Source organism: Peromyscus leucopus, chromosome 5 (assembly GCF_004664715.2).
Source record: "Peromyscus leucopus breed LL Stock chromosome 5, UCI_PerLeu_2.1, whole genome shotgun sequence".
NCBI lineage: Eukaryota > Metazoa > Chordata > Mammalia > Rodentia > Cricetidae > Peromyscus > Peromyscus leucopus.
The window spans coordinates 121,945,109-121,962,609 of record NC_051067.1 but is presented as its reverse complement, the minus strand read 5'-3'; the positions used below and the strand labels follow the sequence as shown (position 1 = coordinate 121,962,609).

General features: G+C 55.4%; 1 protein-coding gene across 3 annotated transcripts in view; it reads right to left on the bottom strand.

Moving 5' to 3' along the window:
- Positions 1-17,501, bottom strand: part of Osgin1 (oxidative stress induced growth inhibitor 1) — a 28,797-nt gene that overhangs the window by 9,118 nt on the left and 2,178 nt on the right. Inside the window, exons 2-4 of one of the 3 annotated variants that reach the window (XM_037206297.1) lie at positions 16,528-16,631; positions 2,593-2,695; positions 502-636 (exon numbers count right to left, since the gene is read on the bottom strand). The gene's annotated coding sequence lies outside the window, so the exon portion shown is untranslated. Of the gene's footprint in view, positions 1-501; positions 637-2,592; positions 2,696-2,835; positions 3,042-5,823; positions 5,914-16,527; positions 16,632-17,501 lie in introns of those variants that run through there. The other 2 variants (XM_037206298.1, XM_028875725.2) reach the window with 2 other exon arrangements.

Genomic DNA, 17,501 nt, shown 5'->3' with positions numbered 1-17,501 from the left:
TGAGGGAGGAAGTAGTGACCCTTGAAAGAGATTACCTGGTCTCTTCCCTACAGGAGGGACAACTTGGCCATGTGCAATTGAAATGACTGTCCCGCCGGCCCTCAAGTACAGAAGGAGGCTCTTTTACCTGGTTTCCACCCCAGCTTTCTGTGCACGCACCACAGAAAAAAGCCCTCAGGCACCAGCCTGACGCCTGACAGTCCCCAAGCTGAACTTCCTGGTTGGAGGCTCTGGACAAACCTCAGTTTCCTCATCTGAAAAGTGGGGTTGAGTGGGATTCCTTGCTGGGCTGGGGTGCGTGCGGGTCAGGGGGTTGGTGCGGCATCTCCCTGGTCCTCACAGACCTTCTTCCTGGAGGGGTCACACCATCTGCCGAACTGTTTCTGAGCTCCCTGAGCGGAAGCTCGGCCCTGGGGCGGCATGGCTGACTGGGATAGCACTCCACAGAGGTGTTCAGTATTTGCTTAACAGAAGGAAGCTGGGCAGGGTCACCACACAGACCTGTTCTCATCATTATCAGTTGTCACCCTCATGGTCCTCTCTGCCACCGGGACCAGGTCCGGGGGCGGGTGTCAGGCTCTTCTTCTAAGAACCAAACACTCACTAATCAAGAAAACGACACTTTGATGAAATTTTCTAAAAAAGAATAAAGAAAAACTTTAAGAGAAAGGATGAATACAAACGATAGATAAAGAAACCTTCAGTTGTAAAGCGAGATAGGCCCACCTTGTGGAACAGCCTCTAGCTGGGAGAGTCTTGGCTACTAGCACACATTTTTATTTGAAAATCTGATACTTTGTTTTTTCCTGGCTTAAAAAAATTATGGTTCGAAATGCTGCATAGAGTCCTGGGGAAAGAGTTCAGTAGAGCCTGTGCCTAGAATTGCACAAGGCCCTAGGTTCAAGTCCCAGTACCATTAAAAAAAAAAAATTCCTCTACAAAACCCCGCATGCACTCACTCATATGCATATGTTCAAACCTGGGGTCATAGCGGGGAGATGGCTCCGCAGCAGAACACTTTCCTAGCATGCTCAAAGCCCTGGATTCAATCCCCAGTACTCACACACACACACACACACACACACACACACACACACACACACACCTCTGAGCCCTAGTTTACACTAGCAGTCTCATTGGGAGAGTCTGTTCCCCAGGGAGAATGTGGTGCCCAACCACAACCTGGCAGAGGGAACTCTTGCAGGGGTGGGTGAAGAGGGAAGCCATCCTGGGTGAACAGATAGGAGGGAGCCGTGGGGTGAGCATGGCTGGTTGCTGACCTGAGTTTAGGGAAAGGCCAGGTACCTACAGCCCACAGCCCAGGGGCCACTTCTTGGAGGCTCCTTCCGCTGGCTGCTTGGCCTCCTCCCTGGGGTTCCTGGGCTGTAGTTTTTGCTTAGGGCCCGGTGATCAGGATCCTGGTTTAACACTCTGGGGTCTTCCTTAAAATTCTTGGTCATTTCCTAACACGGACATGCATTCTGCATTTTCTATTTGCACTAGGCCTCACAACCTTCCCCAGCCTGAGTGGGAGCTGCCTAGGGTTGAGCTCTTCTGTTGAAACACTCTCCTCAGAGGCTCAGCTGCAGGGGCCCATTGGACCAGGTAGTGCAAGCTTCAGAGAGTCCCTGTTACAGGCCTCAGCTCAGTGCAGGTGTGCTTTGCGACCTGGGCCTAAGGAACCCCCTCCCTGCACCTCTATTGTCTCAAAGTGTACTTCCCACACACCGGGACCTGGAGTAGTCGCAGGGCGCATGTGTGCTGCTGGGTCTGGCTACATCACCCTCTCTACTTTCACATCCCACGGTACCTGGCTGCAGCTTGCCCGTGCTTTTGGAGATGTAAACTGAGGCAAAGAGAGCATGTACCCGGGGTCAGGGACTCCTATTTTGGAGCCTCAGCTGCCAAGGGGGAGGCTGGAGGGAGCCAGGGGCCAGCCAGGGCCTGGAAAGCCAGGAAAGAGAAACTGGCCTCTCTCTGGGCCTGGCCTGCCCTGCCCGTGGTGGCCCTGGCCCCTTACTGGAGTCGGCTGACAGGTATTTTGTGGACTTTCTCCTCCTTCCTTGTTTACCTGTCCAGCCGTTATCAGCAGCAGAGCTATCAAGATGAAGATAGATATGGATGCCACAGAAAGCAGGCCAAGGGGCACTGTCCGAGGGTTCAGAGGGGACCTGTGTAGCCAGCAGGCTGACAGAAGTGAGCTGCTCCTCAGAGCTCCTGGGGGTATCTGGGTCCTTAATGATCCTCCCTACTTGGGAAGGCAAGCAGGCTTGCTAGCAAATACACACAGGCTTCCGAAAAACTCCAACTTCAGACTCATAAGAAATGAGCCTCTAGGACAGGTGTGTCCCGGGAGCCCGTTCACACTAAAAGCTTGTAGGGATGGAGGCCGAGAGTCAGCTTGTTCAGGGAACTTGTCTTCCGTTCTGAGATTCTGTCTATAAAATGTGCATAAGGCAATCACAGCCTAGAGAGGGAACATAAACGCTGGGTGCAAAAGGCTAGAGGAGACAGCTCACTCCCCACACACACACGAGGACCTAAGTTCAGTTCCACGGCATCCACGTAAAAACTCCACTCGGCCACGCATACCTGCAATCCCAGCACCGTGGTTGCAGAGACAGGCGGATCTTGGGGGCGCTTGTTAGTCAGCCAGGCTTGCTGACATGCTGGGCTCCAGGCTCGGGGAGAGATTCTGTCTCAAAAAACAAGGTGGAGAGCAATGGAGAAAGACAATTGCTGTTGACTTCTGGCCTCTGCCCCTGTACACACAAGTGCACGCACATGCGTACCCCACCCACCAACAGGGTAAAGTGTCCTTAGTAATTGTTATACCGATTCCATGTTTGTTTGTTTGTTTTTTCAAGGCTGTGGCTCAAATCCATGGCTTCGTAGATGCTAAGCATGCATCTTGTCGAGTACATCCCAGTCCTGTGGTTTACATATGTCAGTGCAAAGGGAATGTTAGGGCTGTATTTTGGTGCTACAGCACTTGCCCAGCACACTGGGGGCCTGGTTTCCTCGGAGCCCCAGAAAAAAACTCACACATAAAAACAGTAAGGGAAACACTTGCACACAGGTGAAGTCTCTAAGTAGAAAAAGCCTCACCACCATCCCCTGCCCCCAGCCCCCAGCCCCCAGTCTATCTCCCCTGCTCTGGGATCCTGCTGCATGTACCTCAGACATCAGGTACATGCCTCAGGTGTCAGACCTGGTTCGGTAGGAGCCTGACACCTGCTCAGTCCCAGGATCCATTAACCAGGAGTGTGAGCCACTTGGAACGTGACAAGGGGCTGGGCACAGTAACCTCTGAGACTCAAGTTTCCCCGATGAGCACCGCTGCAGCCACCACGGGGCTTCCTAAGTTGCAAAGGGCGATGGATGTGAGCTGAGGGACGGGCCTGGTGTGGGTGACGGGCTTAGGCTTGCTCTCACCACTCCTGCGGACTGCTACCACCTCTCTCCCCGGCTATCCCAGAACCACCCAGCAGACCCTCCTCTCTTCATCCAGCGTCATCCCTTCTTGTTCGCAGGAACCAGGCACTGTGAACAGACAGCTCTTATACGAGGCTGCTACTCAGAGAAGTTCATCCCAAGCCCAAGGTCACACAGCATGAATGGTGTTTCCCAGAAGAGGCTGGCAGCGAATAAAGCCATGATTCTCAACTTATGGGTCGTGACCCTGTGGCCCACATATCAGATTATTTACACTATGATTCATAACAATAGCAACGTTACAATTAGGAAGTAGCAATGAAGTAACTTGATGGGCTGGGGGGTCACCGCAACATGGGGAACTGTATTTAAGGGTCGCAGCAGGAGGAGGGTTGAGAAGCACTGAACTAAAGGAAGAGAGTAAGAGGCTCAGACAGGCAAGCCCAGGCGGGGGGGGGGGGGGGGGGGGGAGAGGGGAGCAGAGCTGTGCTCACTCCCTAGCAGCCACACTCCTGGTGCGCTCAGGGTGCTCCCATCTGCGCACAGCCCAGCCGTGGGAGCAGGTGCATTATTCTACTTTATCCCCAGTGAAGAAACTGAGGCCCGGAGTAAATGGAAGCCTCAGCTGGGACAGAGCTGGGTCTGCGACACCACCTAGGCTAGGGCTCTGGCACAAAGAACCCGGGCCCTTCCGGACACACAACCAATATTTGTTCAGGGCTCACAATGCCCGTGGCCTTGACCCTCAAATTCATCAGTCCCTTCAGCAGCCCAGAGGTGACCAGATAGTTTAGCAATGACTAGTTAAAGATAAAGAAGCCCACGGGAGCTTCCCAAGCAGGAGGCGGGGTGAAGGCCTTTCTCTTTGGCCTGGCCTGCCAGCAAAGCTGTGTGACACCTGGGATCCAGTGTGGGTGGCCAGTGCTTGCCTGTGCCAGCCTACTTAGGGGTCAACACTGTGGGCCCCTAGGGAGAATGACAAAGATGGGGGCCCAGGACCCCCACAGGGGAGGAGAGAAGCCGAGCCCCCCCCCGGGGGGGCGACGGGGGGGGGTGGCTATGCGCACAGGGAGGAAGCTGGGAGGCTTCAGAGTCTTTCAGCAGCAGCAGCAGCAGCTTCCTCTACTTGCCTGGTTCCTTCCTCTTTCCCTTAAACAGTGAGGGGGCCATCTGGAAGAGAGTGAGGACATTTGCTCTGGGGTCTGGAAGACAGCGTGCGTACAAGGGTCCAGCCCCGGGGTGCAAAAGCCTTCCATTGTGGCCTCGGGATTCTGGGTTCCATCCGTTCAAACCATGTGACCTCAGGCAAGAGGCTTCACCCTTCTTGTCTATCCTGCCTGTGAGAGAGGCAGGATGGGAGACCACTCCAATCGAGCTCCTCCCTGCAGCCACATGGAGAGATTCAGAGGCATGCAAAGACTCCCCGGGCACCAGAGCTTAACAGGGGCAGCGCTACCAGACCCCAGAGCTCATTCCCTGATGCTCCAGGGTCCTCCTGCCTCAGGCCTGGGTTTCAGAAAGAACCACAGTCTAGCACTCACCAGGGGGGTGGTCACACATATACCAGCCCCCTCCTCCTGCAGTCCACCTCCTTGCCAACCACAGGAAGTCATGGGGTCTAAAAGAAAGGCATTTTTCTGTGAGCTAGGCCAGCCGGGCAGGAGGGTCATGGGTCACTCAAGGGCCTTGGGGGGAAGTCCCAAGAACTGCTTGGTTTTCCTGACGATGAATTCTAAACTCAGCAGAGAGCTTGCGTCCACCCTGAGAGCTCATCCTTCTGGACAGTCCTAATCAGAAAGGGCCATGATCCACGGGGAGCCATGATCACAGCACTGAGAGGAAACACTGCTTCCCCAGGTGCCTGCTGGGAACAGGCCAGTCAGTCACTACTGGCTGTGCCCAGAGGCCGGGATCTTGCAGCTGGTAAAAAGGCAAGGAAAGAGGCAGAGGCAGCAGGCTGTGTTTGCCACAGGAATGAGAGGAGATCACGACATGGCACTGATCCCGGGTCCCACAGACCAAAGAGGGAAGGAGAGCCGCTGGCCGGATTGCTGGTATCAAGGGCTTCGGGATCGGCTGATTTGGCCTTGGCTCGTTCTGTCGTATGAGGATGGAACCCAGGGGCTCACCAGGCTAGACAAGCGCCCCACCACTGAGCCACATCCCCAGCCCTCTTTTCAAACTATTTTTTTTTTGAGATAGGGTTCACTAAGTTGCCCGAGCTAGCCTTGAACTTGGAATCCTTCTGCCTCAACCTCTCTAGTAGCTGAGACCACAGGACTGTACCACCAGGCCCAAATAGATTTTTAAAACAAAAGGCAAAAAGCAATTTGTCCAGACAAGCATTTTCTGCCCTTCAGTTAGATTCATTCATGCAGTGGGTCTCACCTGCCCAGCAAACACTCATATGATCATTGAAGAAATGAGCGAGCCTGGATCCTCTGGTCCTCACTCTCTCTCTCTTTTTTCCCAATGTATCCCAGGCTGACTTTGACTTGCTGTGGAGCCAAGGAGAACCTTGAACTTCCGATCCTCCTGTCCCCACCTCCCGAGTACTGGGATCACAGGCTTGTACCACCATGCCCGTTTTGCAATGCTGGCGAGGGAAACCAGGCTGCATGCATGCTAGGCAGGCATGCTACCAACTGAGCCACATCCCTAGAAGTCTTGTGGCTTTCTGGCTTTTCTGGTTGACTGCTAGAACATTCTGAAGTATGCCTGACCCTATTGGTGTCACATCACATGCACCTGATTGACACGTCTCCCATGATTTAACTCTTTGGCAACCATTTTGAATTGGCCAGAGGTGAGGACAGCCCTGCAGCACACCATGAGACCCTTCCTCCAGGAAAGACAGCTTTGTTCTAGCCACAGAAGACTGGAAAGAGCTCTCTGTGGAGCCGGAGCCTCTGGGCTACATCTTGGCTCTGGTCTTGGTGCACACTTGGACAGCCTACTTCTCTGAGCCTTTGTGTCCTGGCTGGCACACTGCAGGTCCTCAGCAGAGGGTAGAGACCCCTCCCCTGCACTCATCCCCTTCTGACTCACTGAACGGCCTGCCATTCCCAACATTTACCCCTGTCAGCCCCAGGATCGCCAGGCTTGCCTTCTCCCAGCAGGCTAGCAGGCCCAGGGAAGCCCAGCCACCGTCCCACGCCTTCTTGACAGTACTGATGCTCGATAGCACTCAGAGCCACAACTATATGGGGTGAGACCTCCACCACAGGCCTCACTCAGTCTGTGACAAACTGCAGAAGAGTGACAGCTACCTGACTGAGCCACTCTGGGGACATGGGCTCGGCCCTAGGATGACAGCACCTTGTCCTGGCCATGGGAGGGAATTCTGTTTCGAAGAGGCATCTGCCTCCAGGTCTGGAGTTTCAGCACAGGCCTCCCATCTCCCTGGCCCCTGTCCTTGAGGGTCTTGCTATGTGTGACTCATCAGAGGGGACAGTGGCTGCTGTGTGGTGAGGTCCCAGGTACCCTGCATGCTGGTGGCTGCTTTGCAAATGAGGGGTTTGCAGACCTGAGGCTCCTGGCTGTCTGACCAGCATCGTCCCACTTCCATTCCCAGCTAACGAGCTGTGACCTGCTCAAGTTCATTGCCCGCAGAGTTCCGAGAAGCTAGGCCATCGAGCTGTTTGCTCTCTGGCCCACACAGCTGCTGCCCATTGGTCTCCTTCTTGTTTTGGTCTTATGTGTGGTGGTTAAACTGTCTGTTTTTGTTGCCTTTATCAGGCTCTGTAAACTGGATGGACCTTCCTTCTAGGACAGGTAAGGCCAGTGACCTGCAGAAGGTCACAGAGAGGGCTGGAATTAGCTCCAAGGCCTTTCTCATCTCTACAGGAGAGCTTCAGTGCCAAGCATTGGAACAGCCCAGGAGGGTGGCTCTGGGCTTCAGGCTTCTGTGGCAGGATGTGGGAAGCAAGAGAAGCTATCTTAGCCAGGCTGTGGTGGCACACTTTTAACCTCAGCACTCAGAAGAGGCAGGCAGATCCCTGTGAGTTCAAGGCCAGCCCGGTCTACATAGTGAATTCTAGGACAGCCAGGGCTACACAAAGAAACCCATCTTGAAAAACCAAAAACAAAAAGAGGCCTATCCCTCCATCCCCTTCCCCACTTAGACCCTGCTGACTCCCAGGCATCCCTGTTCTCCTGGACTACCTCCAGCTCAGTAGTGCCGGCTGACGGTCCACAGGATGTGACCTAGAGACCCTGCTCCAGCACTCAAGGCTCTCTTGAGTGAGGTGGGCACTCTATCCTTCTGCTGTCCTCTGAGTCCCTGCCTCGTGTGCTCTGCCTGGGCCCACCTCTGGATCCATCTCTGCTTCTCCTGTTGGGAAGCGCAGGGGCAGCCCCAGGTGTGGCCTTTTCTAGCTGCCTGTGCCTTGGGCTCATGCCAAGTCATCTACCAGCACATTCCACATTGACCCAGCAGGCTCCCATTTGTCAAAGGAGACCACGCAAGCCAACAAGTGTGCTTGCATAAATGTTGTGTGCCGAGGCAATAGAAACAAAAGGCAACTTTGGAGAGAGTTGGGAGGTAGAGTGGAGGGTTGGTTGGAAGCCCTGGGGAAGGTTCTGGAGCAGGGGAGAGGTGGGGTGTGGAGCTGGGCAGAGGAGGGAAGGCAGGGCAGGCCCTCTATGACAAGCCTCAGCTGGGGCTAGGCAGATCACGGGAGGAAGCCTGAGGCTGGCAGGGATTCCCAGGTTGGAAGACAACCTTGACATTTCTGGGCTGCCTGGATATGGGGTCTAGCCTTGGGAGGTGGGGATGGTGCCGGAGTGGAAGGGCATTTCTGGCTGGCCAGGGAGAAAGTGATGGGGTTTTCACTGGTGTACTTGGGCATAGACTGCGAAGTCCAGCATGAGCAGCATAGTGACCTACAACACGTTGAACTACCAGCGTCCCAAAGAAAAGCCCAGATGAGTGGCCACCATGTGCTCCTGTGGTATAGACTCCCCTAGCTGCGACTGACCTGTCGGCTGTGGCTGACCACAAGCTGCAGAGGAGTGGAGAAATCTGTGAGGCGGGCATGACTCTCATGGGTGGTGGGGTCAGGAGGACACCCTTGAGGCAGGGCAGAGCAGGAGAGGACGAGAGGGCGAGAGAGCTGAGGTTGGGTCGTGATCACGGGGACTTTGAAGCCTGTCTACCTGTCCAGCTGTCCAGTAGTCCAGGGCATGGGGAGCATGGGGCTTATAGGAGTGTGAGTGCCAGTGTTAATGGCAAAGATATGGGCACAAGGCCCTCACAGGCTCACCAGAGGGGAGAGAAGGGGGGTGGGTGGAGCTGAGAGATGTCATGTTCTTGCCATCCTGGAGAAGTCTGTTGCTGGCTGGAACCTCAGTGTGCTTCCTAGGGTTTCAGACTCCCCCTGGCTGTGATCCCCCCATTGCCTGGTCCTCATACCACATTGGCAAGGGTCTCTTAAGTGGCCTAGAAGTACCCCACGGGCTCAGACCAGGGTGACTCGTGACCCAGGGAAGGAGGGACTGGGATGAAGCAGAGAAAATTAGCCTGGATAACAGGAACACCACCAAGACTGGTTGCCAAATGGGATGAAACCCGAGATGGGTGGATTTGGCCCATCGGGGGCTGGCTACCCATCCCCCACCCAGGCTCTGCAGCTCCTTCTCCAAACTCAAAGCAGAGCCTCTCTGAGGGGGTTTTTGGTCTGGAAGGATGGCTCACATCATCCTGGGCAGAAGCCATGTATCCACAAAGGTTTCTAAGCAGTTGCAGTCATCTCCAGCATCATGGCCACCACACCTTTATTGTCGAGGTCACTGTCACTGCACAGTGGGAACTCTGGGAACCGTTCTGGGCTGTATTTGCAAGGTTCCCTTGGCGATCAGGGACACGCCCATCTTTAAGCAGGGACACTGGGATGAGGATGAGGTAGAGACTGCAGGAGCATGGGGCACTTGGATGAGTAACGGAAACCCTCTGCCCTACTGACACAGCCCTGCTGGGCAGGACCGGGCAGGACCAGGATCTTGGCCTGCTTTTCCTCAGCCCCTGTGCTGGCAGGTCTGTCCTGTCCTACAGCCTTGGCTGCTGTGGCTTTCTCCATATGCATGCCAGAGGCCCAGTCGGGCCTGGGCAAGCTTGGAGGCTGTGCAGTTGGTGCATGGGTGGAGTGCGGGGGGGGGGGGGGGGGGGGGGGGGGAGGCTCGCCCTCGGGGTTGGAGAGGAACTGTGGTCCAGACATCCTCTTCTGCAGTCCATTCCCCGCTTCTGGAGATGATCCCCGGGCATGGAGGTCAGACACCACTTGCTGGCCTGGCTCTGCTCCTATCAGTGTGTGTTCCAGGACAGACCTGTTTGCTGTGGTCAAGGATTCTGGGTCAACCCCAGACCTCCATGACCTCCTTCCTATGCATGACACCATCCTCCACCTTGTCAAGAGAACAGTCCCTATCTCCCCAACCAAGGACAGGCTAAGATCCCTCACCCTAGGCCCTCACCTTGGGGTTTCTGAGCTTGTTGAGACCCATACTTTGCCTCCCAATGGCAGAGTACACAATCCTGGGCATAGGGACATCTAGACTCACATCGAGACAACACCCCCCTTCCTGGGGAGAGAAGCTGAGGTCTAAGCAGGGACAGGGCTACTCGGGATCAAATTCAGCCCTATGTGCTCCACTTGAGTGACAGCCATACGCTCTTCACAGTGGCCTGAAGTTCCCACCCCCACTGACCAGTTCAACACCTGTGCCGTGCTGGGGACCTGATGGTAGAAAGAGACTCAAGACCTCTTCTCAGGGTGGTAACTGTCCAAGTAAGCATGGGACGATACCCAGGTTGGCCATGTTAGGAACAGCCTTTCTGAGGGAGAGCAACTGGGCTAGGACCAGAAAGACAGGAGAGGAGGAGAGAAAAGCCTGCCAAGTCAACAGCACACAGGTGCAAAGGCCCTGAGGTTGGCAGTCTGAGAAATTGATGGGGTAAATGCCAGAGGGAGGGAATCAAGTGAGGCTTGGGGGTCGCTGTGACAACAAGGGAGCCAGTGGCCACTCCAGGCGCTTGGTATTTCTTCCGAGGGCAAAAGGGAGACCCCAGGGAGGCGACATACCTCCACGTTCATTCTGAAGACTGGAGAGGAGGAGGGTAAAACTGGGTCGTGAAGCCGGGCGGTGGTGGCGCACGCCTTTAATCCTAGCACTCGGGAGGCAGAGCCAGGCGGATCTCTGTGAGTTCGAGGCCAGCCTGGGCTACCAAGTGAGCTCCAGGAAAGGCGCAAAACTACGCAGAGAAACCCTGTCTCGATAAAACCAAAAAAAAAAAAAAAAAAAAAAAAAAGAAAAGAAAAAAAAAACTGGGTCGTGAACTGCGGCCATTATCCCAAGAGAGCCTCTAGGTCCCAGCTACTTCCTGTCCTCCGGAGGAAGTGGGTGCTTTCCTAGGGAGGTCTGGCTTCCAGGGAGTCCCATGTGCACATGCCTGTACTTGGGTGACATGATGGTCAGTGCATGGGTGCACGCTGCCTGCATGTGGGGGTGTGCACATCCGTGTGTGTGCAGAGGTGTGCGGGTCGGAAGTGGTGTCTCAGGTCTAGCGGTAGGATGTGTCGTGGGATCCAAGGTCACAGAGTTGTGGCCCAGAGTCGGAGACTCTCTCCTCTTCTCAGAGTGGTCTAGCTCCTCCTTTCTTCCGGGGTGAAAAGTATGGCGCCAGCTGGGGAGACACGGGGCTGCTGCACTCCCCACACAGCCATTTCTGTAGACAGCTGTGGGCCAAGGCACAGCTGGCGCCCTGTGTCCCTTTGCCCCTCTCAAGTGCATGCCTCCTTTGGGGCCTTGTGGGAAGAAGGGGGTCAAGAGGGCAAGGCGTGAGCTTCATGGGGCAAAGCATGCGCATCTGTGTGACCCCGCGGCATCTGGGGCGGGCCCCCTCGGGGGACTTCCATCGGGTCCTTGCTTTGGTTTCTAACCTGTGTCTGCTGTTTATCTGTTTGTCAGCCTCTTCTCAGCGCTGGAGCAAAGGGGGCCCCAGGGACCAGGATTCTCAAGTCCCACACGGTGCGGTGCTTTGAGGGGCAGATTCTTTGGGTCTGGCCAGCACTGCCTGAGGTCTGGACTCTTCCTTAGACTGTGCCTGGCTGTTTCTGTCCCGACCTCTGATTTCTGTTTCCTCCCTCATCATGGCTTTGCCTTGAGTTCCTGGTTTCTGCAGACAGACAGGACTCACGGCCCCAATTTCCTGTTCTTAGCAAGGCGCCTGTGACATTCCAGGCCTCAGAACATCCTTGAAACATGGAGTCAGCCATGGTACTGGTCAAAGCCACTCATAGAAGATCACCTGTGGCCACGCGCCATGGTAGTTAGTCGGCACTCACTGTGGTCCACAGGATCACCGCACTCCACGGGGTCGCACCCTTGGCCATCCCTCTGTGCTGGGTGGTGTAATATCACAGCCTCTGTCAGGAGATTGCGCTGGAACAGGTAGGTTACTCCTGGCTGTGGGTCCCCTTCGCATCAGCAGTACATGAGAGATGCAAACCAGCCCCACACTCACTGAATCCCAAGCCCTAAGCCGAAGGCCACGGTGGCTTTCCACAGCTCCCAGGAGCCTGATGGCCGGGCTTCCCACAGCCCCTGGCCACCCAATACCCATTCAGGAAGGAAGGATCTAAAATGGGAAGTCTGTTTCTTCAAGTAGAGCATCATTGTTTTTAAAGGCAGGCAGCAGCACATGGGTTGACAGTGTCTGTCACACGAACAGAGCAACGCAACCTCCATGAAGATCCCTGCCAGTCCCCAGGTCCACACCGATGTGCTCCTGCCTGGAAGGGGCAGGGGAGCCGGGGCATCGCATCTTCCCTCCCAAGGGGAGAAGCTGCTTGCCAATCGTATCCCACCAGCTTTCCCGACACTGACTCCTTCACGGCTCTCTCTGAGTCCTAGGAGACTGGACCCTGGGGAACCCCACACCCAAGCACTACACAAGCTTGCTTCCTGGTTGCACTTGATCAAGGCAGCCATAGCAAGAGGTTGAAGAACAGGGTGGGAGCAGCCAGGGCGGGAGAGGGGTGCTGGCCAGTGCTTAAGAGTCAGCTTTTCAGGGCCAGCAAGTTGGCCCAGGAGGCGAAGGTGCCTGTGTCCAAGCCTGGTGACCTGAGTTTCATCCCTGGGACCCACATGGTGGGAGGAGAGGACAGACTCCCCCACCTGACCTACACACACATGCCACTCCCCAACAATAAAATAAAAATCAATACAAAGTTAGAAAAGCAAGGACCAGCTTGGGGGTGATTAGAAAACTGTACTGTGGGCTGCTTCCTGGGGTGCAACGGCCCCTCCATCGCCGATGTCACATGACCAGAGTGACATCTGGGCCTTCTGAAGGGCATGAGTGGCTGGACACTGCTTCTTCAAAGACACGCAGCCCCGAGACCTGGAGACCACAGGCAGGGGCCAGGGGGTGGGGCCAGCCTGTCTGTCTCACGTTTATGAATGTGCTGATTTCTAGTTTGTACCATTTAACCTTTAATAGCAGGTGTACTTAACAACGGAGTCACAAAAATTCCTGGAAACTTAACAACAGGCCCTGGGCGCTGGGCATGAACAGGCTGGCACTCTGTTGGGCCAGGGCCGTGCTTCCTCACTTGGGCCCCTGTCAGGGCTCCCACTGGGGCCAGGCTCAGTGCTGTGGTTCTGTCGGACTGTCCTCAGGGTTCGTGGCTCTTGTTGGACAACCCAGGGCAGCTCAAGCTTCCTGCGGCTGCTGTCTTTTGGTACGTCAGTGCCTCTGCCCCTGTTGGGTTTCTTTGAGGGAGCTGGCTGGGGAGCAGATGGATGGATGGACAGACGGACAGACGGACGGACGGACGGACGCCCACCCAGCCTGTCAAACTGCAGCCACTTCCTCCACAGGTCAGCCTTCCTTGTGAGACTTCAGAATTTTCAAAATGAATGTCTCTGAGACCAAACAACAGGAAACCGCAGAGCAGGGTGAACTTGAGGACAGGAAGCTGCTGATCAAGGTGACATCAGCCCCCAGCATGGCTGGTAGGTAGGACAGTCAGAGGCCCTCTGGGAGGTCACCAGTTAGCCATGGGGCTCTGAGACAGCCAGTCATAGCCTGTGTGCCTGGTTAGGCGTTTGACACATGGACAGACTTTTGGTGACGGCTGTGAGAAGCTATGCACTGTGTGGAGGCCCAATGTGGGCCTCAAGCCAGCGTCAATCATGGAGCCTCATTAAAGAAGCTCTGGCATGTCCTCCTGCTGGAGAATCCCTAAGGCAGGTGGGAAGGGTGCCCAAGGCTGCACGTGAACAGACTGGTGGGTAGAGTATGCCCACTGTGTGAAGGCAGAAGATGGGGTGCAGGAGGAGGGGCCAGAGGGGATCAAGGGGTCAGTGGCAGCAGATGGGATGGGTGGCCAAGGCTGGTTCCTTTGCCAGATCTTTTTTTCTCTAGGTCTTATGACATGGCCCAGGCTGTCCCAACACTCGCTCTGTCTGCAGCCTGAGCTAACCTAGACCTTGTGGAGGAGAATGGACTTGACTCTCCCTTATGCCCTGGCCAAACAGTGACACACAGTTTAAACATGGATATTCGATCCTGCAACAGGCTGGCTCGGTGGCTCCTTTCCTGGAGAACCTGTGCAATTTCTGCTGCCTGGCAGAGGGCGTTCCCGGCCCCTCGGGCTTTGCCACTGTTATGCCAGCCCTCAGTCCCTACACACATGACTTGTCTGCGAAGCCAGCTTGGGTTCCAGTCTGTCTGCTGAGGGGGGAGCATCAGGGTAGGAGCGAAGGGCTGAAGCTCCGTGGGGTGGGGTGGGAGCAGCAACCATGACTTCATTTAACCACGATGAATGATCTCCAAGGTTACCCAGGGAGACCAGCCAGCTTAAGGCATGCTCCAGGGAACTCTGAATATTTATGAGCAGGGGGTAAGGAGAAGGGCCAGGGTAAGATGTGGGTCGGTGCAGGCAATAGTGGCGGGTTAGCGACCTGCCCTGTGGGATGGGTTCCCTGGTGTGCCTTGGTCAGTCCTCAAAGGCAACACTTCACGTGGGCCCGAGTATAGAGTTATCAGGTGAACAAGACAGGCTCTAGTCTGGGGAGGATGGAAGGGAGGAGGGCTGTTTGCCCTGTGGCCTGGAGGACAGCCTGGGAGGCCTGGGAACCACAGGGTGTGCAAAGGGTAAAGGGGTGGGGATGAGGACCGCAGCAGGACCCCACAGTGGGCTGCAGTGTCTTAAGTGGCGGTGGTGATGACAGAGAGTTTTCTACTAAGCATGGTGGGGACCTGGGCCTGTCTGTCCTGGAGAAGCGGCCCAACCACTGTGAGCCTCGGATTCTGTGTGCCCAGGGAGGAGCTGAGGAGAGGACTGGACTGAGGCAAACGTGTCAGCAGCCATATTGTCATCTTTATCAGCAGCAGGGGAGAGAGCTGGGTTGAATTCTAGGCCAACTGGGCTGGGTTTCTGGTCTTCTATCCAACTACACCCCCTTCCTGCCTGTACACCCCAGCTCTGGAAGGCACATCTGGAAGGCATATCTGGCTAAGGCCCTGTCTTCCTGGGTCCTATCCAAACCGTTTGTGGTGAGCTGGGTTTCTAGAGCTGGGTGTGATTGGTATCTTGGCCCAAGGGCTTGGGTCTGCCATCCCCACAGCTGGGTGTACCGCAGGATGGCCACGTCCTGCTCTGGAGAGCAGTGAGCTGAAGGAGGGTGGGCTGGGGATGACGAACTTTGGGCTCTGAGGACACTCAGGGACACAGTGTTCCCTTGATGATCCGACTGCCAGGGCTGCCGATGGCTGGGTGTGGCTGGGTGCTGGCAGTGGCTGGTGCTCAGGGCAGGCAGTGGCAACAGGTAGAGGGGAGGGAGGAGCTAAGAGCAGAAGGTAGACCCCCAGGAGGCCCTGCAGTCTCCTTCCTTGGGCTCAAACTGCTCAAGGTGTGAGGAAGCTATAGCCACCTTCATGCCAAAGCGGCTCCAACTGCACTGAGTTTCCTCCCTCAAAAGCTTCTCCTATCTCAGTGGCTCAAACAACTCCATGCTCACCCTGACCCACAGACTCCATGCTCACCCTGACCCACAGACTCCATGCTCACCCTGACCCACAGACTCCATGCTCACCCTGACCCACAGACTCCATGCTCACCCTGACCCACAGACACTATGCTCACCCTGACCCATGAACTCCATGCACTTGCTGACCCACGAACTCTGTGCACACTCTGACCCACGGACTCTGTGCACACTCTGACCCATGGACTCCATGCCCACCCTGACCCACAGACTCCATGCCCACCCTGACCCACGGACTCCATGCACACTCCAACTCCTCAGACTCTATCTATGCTCACCCTGACCCACAGGTTTTCCTCCTGAAAACGCCTCTGGGAGTTGGTTTTGTTCCGTGCCTGACAATCCTGACTCAGAGGCTTGGTGTAGCTGCCCCCTAGGCATACAGTGCTCTTCTCACTTCCTCACTTTGCAGGCTTCCACTCAAACACTGTCTCCTCAGGGATAGCACAGCATCCTGTATGTAACAGTGCTTTCTGGGGCTGGAGAGATGGCTCAGGGGGTAAGCCCACTTGCTATGCAGGAGTTCAGAGGACCTGAATGTGAATTCATAGAGAAGCCAGGCATGGCTGTGCATGCTTATCACTCAACTCTTAGGGGGTGGAGACCCTAATCATACTGTGAGCTCCAGGTGTAGTGAGAAGTCTGAGTATAGTAGCAAATGCCTTTTAAACCCGGCACTTGGGAGCCTGGCAAAAAATAAAATGGAGGGCTGGAGAGATGGCTCAGAGGTTAAGAGCACCAACTGCTCTTCCAGAGGTCCTGAGTTCAATTCCCAGCACCCACATGGTGGCTCACAACCATCTGTAATGAGATCAGGCACCCTCTTCTGTATACATAATAAATAATCTTTAAAAAAAATGGAGAGCGATAGAGGGAGACACCGAAGTCTTCCTTTGGCTTCCATATATACTTGCATGATCACACACACACACACACACACACACACACACACACACACACACAGAGGTTTATCCACACACTGGATGGATCTGTGTTTTTTCCACAGAGCCTTCACTGCTCCTTCATGTGCTTTACACTTACCTGTTGGTTTGTTCGTGTGATCCTCCACACAGGGATGTGAGTTCCAGGGGGGTGGGGTAGGGTGTCTTCCCTTCTCTCCCTCTCAGGGATGGATCTTTCTGACCCTGGAGAAACAAAACCAGATGGCCAGCTCTGGCAGGGTACCAGATTCGGGGCTACAAGCTGGAGTTGGGCTCTGAATGGTCTGGGGGTTCCAGGAGGGTGTGTACTAAAGCCCTAGCTAGCCTGGGTCTGTCAGATGGTGGAGGAAGGGATGATCTGGCCAGCAGGAGGCTTTTGGGAGCCAAAGGATGCTGGGCACACAGGAAGCCTCCAACCCTGTCTGGGTGCTGGGGATTTCACAAGGCAAGAGCCAGGTAGGATTAGCTAGGGGAGCCTGGGAGGAGGCACCTTCATGGAGCTTCAAAGGGACTAGGCTTGGAAGGGCAGCCCTCTGCTGTTGCTCAGGCACACAGATGAGCTTTGAGGGGTGCAGAGATCACAGGGCTACCGCCCCTTGCTTCTGGGGGAAGGCGATGGACAGGGACAAGACCCTATGGGTGGTGCAGGGCACCAGACTCCGGGAGGTCAGAAAGCCCTAGGAGGAAGGGCCGAGAGGGTGGGGGAGGGCCAGGCTTGACTGTGTGCAGAGAAACAGGGGATTTAAGTGAGCGAGTAAGGCTTGCTCAGGAGCCCCAGCCTGGCCCAAGGTCTAGCTCTCTAAGCCAGCTGGCCAGCTTCTCCCCCAAGTGGCTATCTAGAATATTCTGTTTCTTTGCATCTCTCTTGTCTCTATAAAGGGAAGAGTGGGAGGAGGGAAGACAGCGAGAGTGAAAGGGGAAAGGGGGAGGGGAGTGGGAGTGTGCATGTGTGCACGTGTGTGTGTGTGCATGTGTGCGTGTGTGTGTGTGTGTGTGTGTGTGTGTGCGCGCGCGTGTGTGTGTGTGTGTGTGTGTGTGTGTGTGTGTGTGTGTGATGTCAGCAGCCTGTTACAC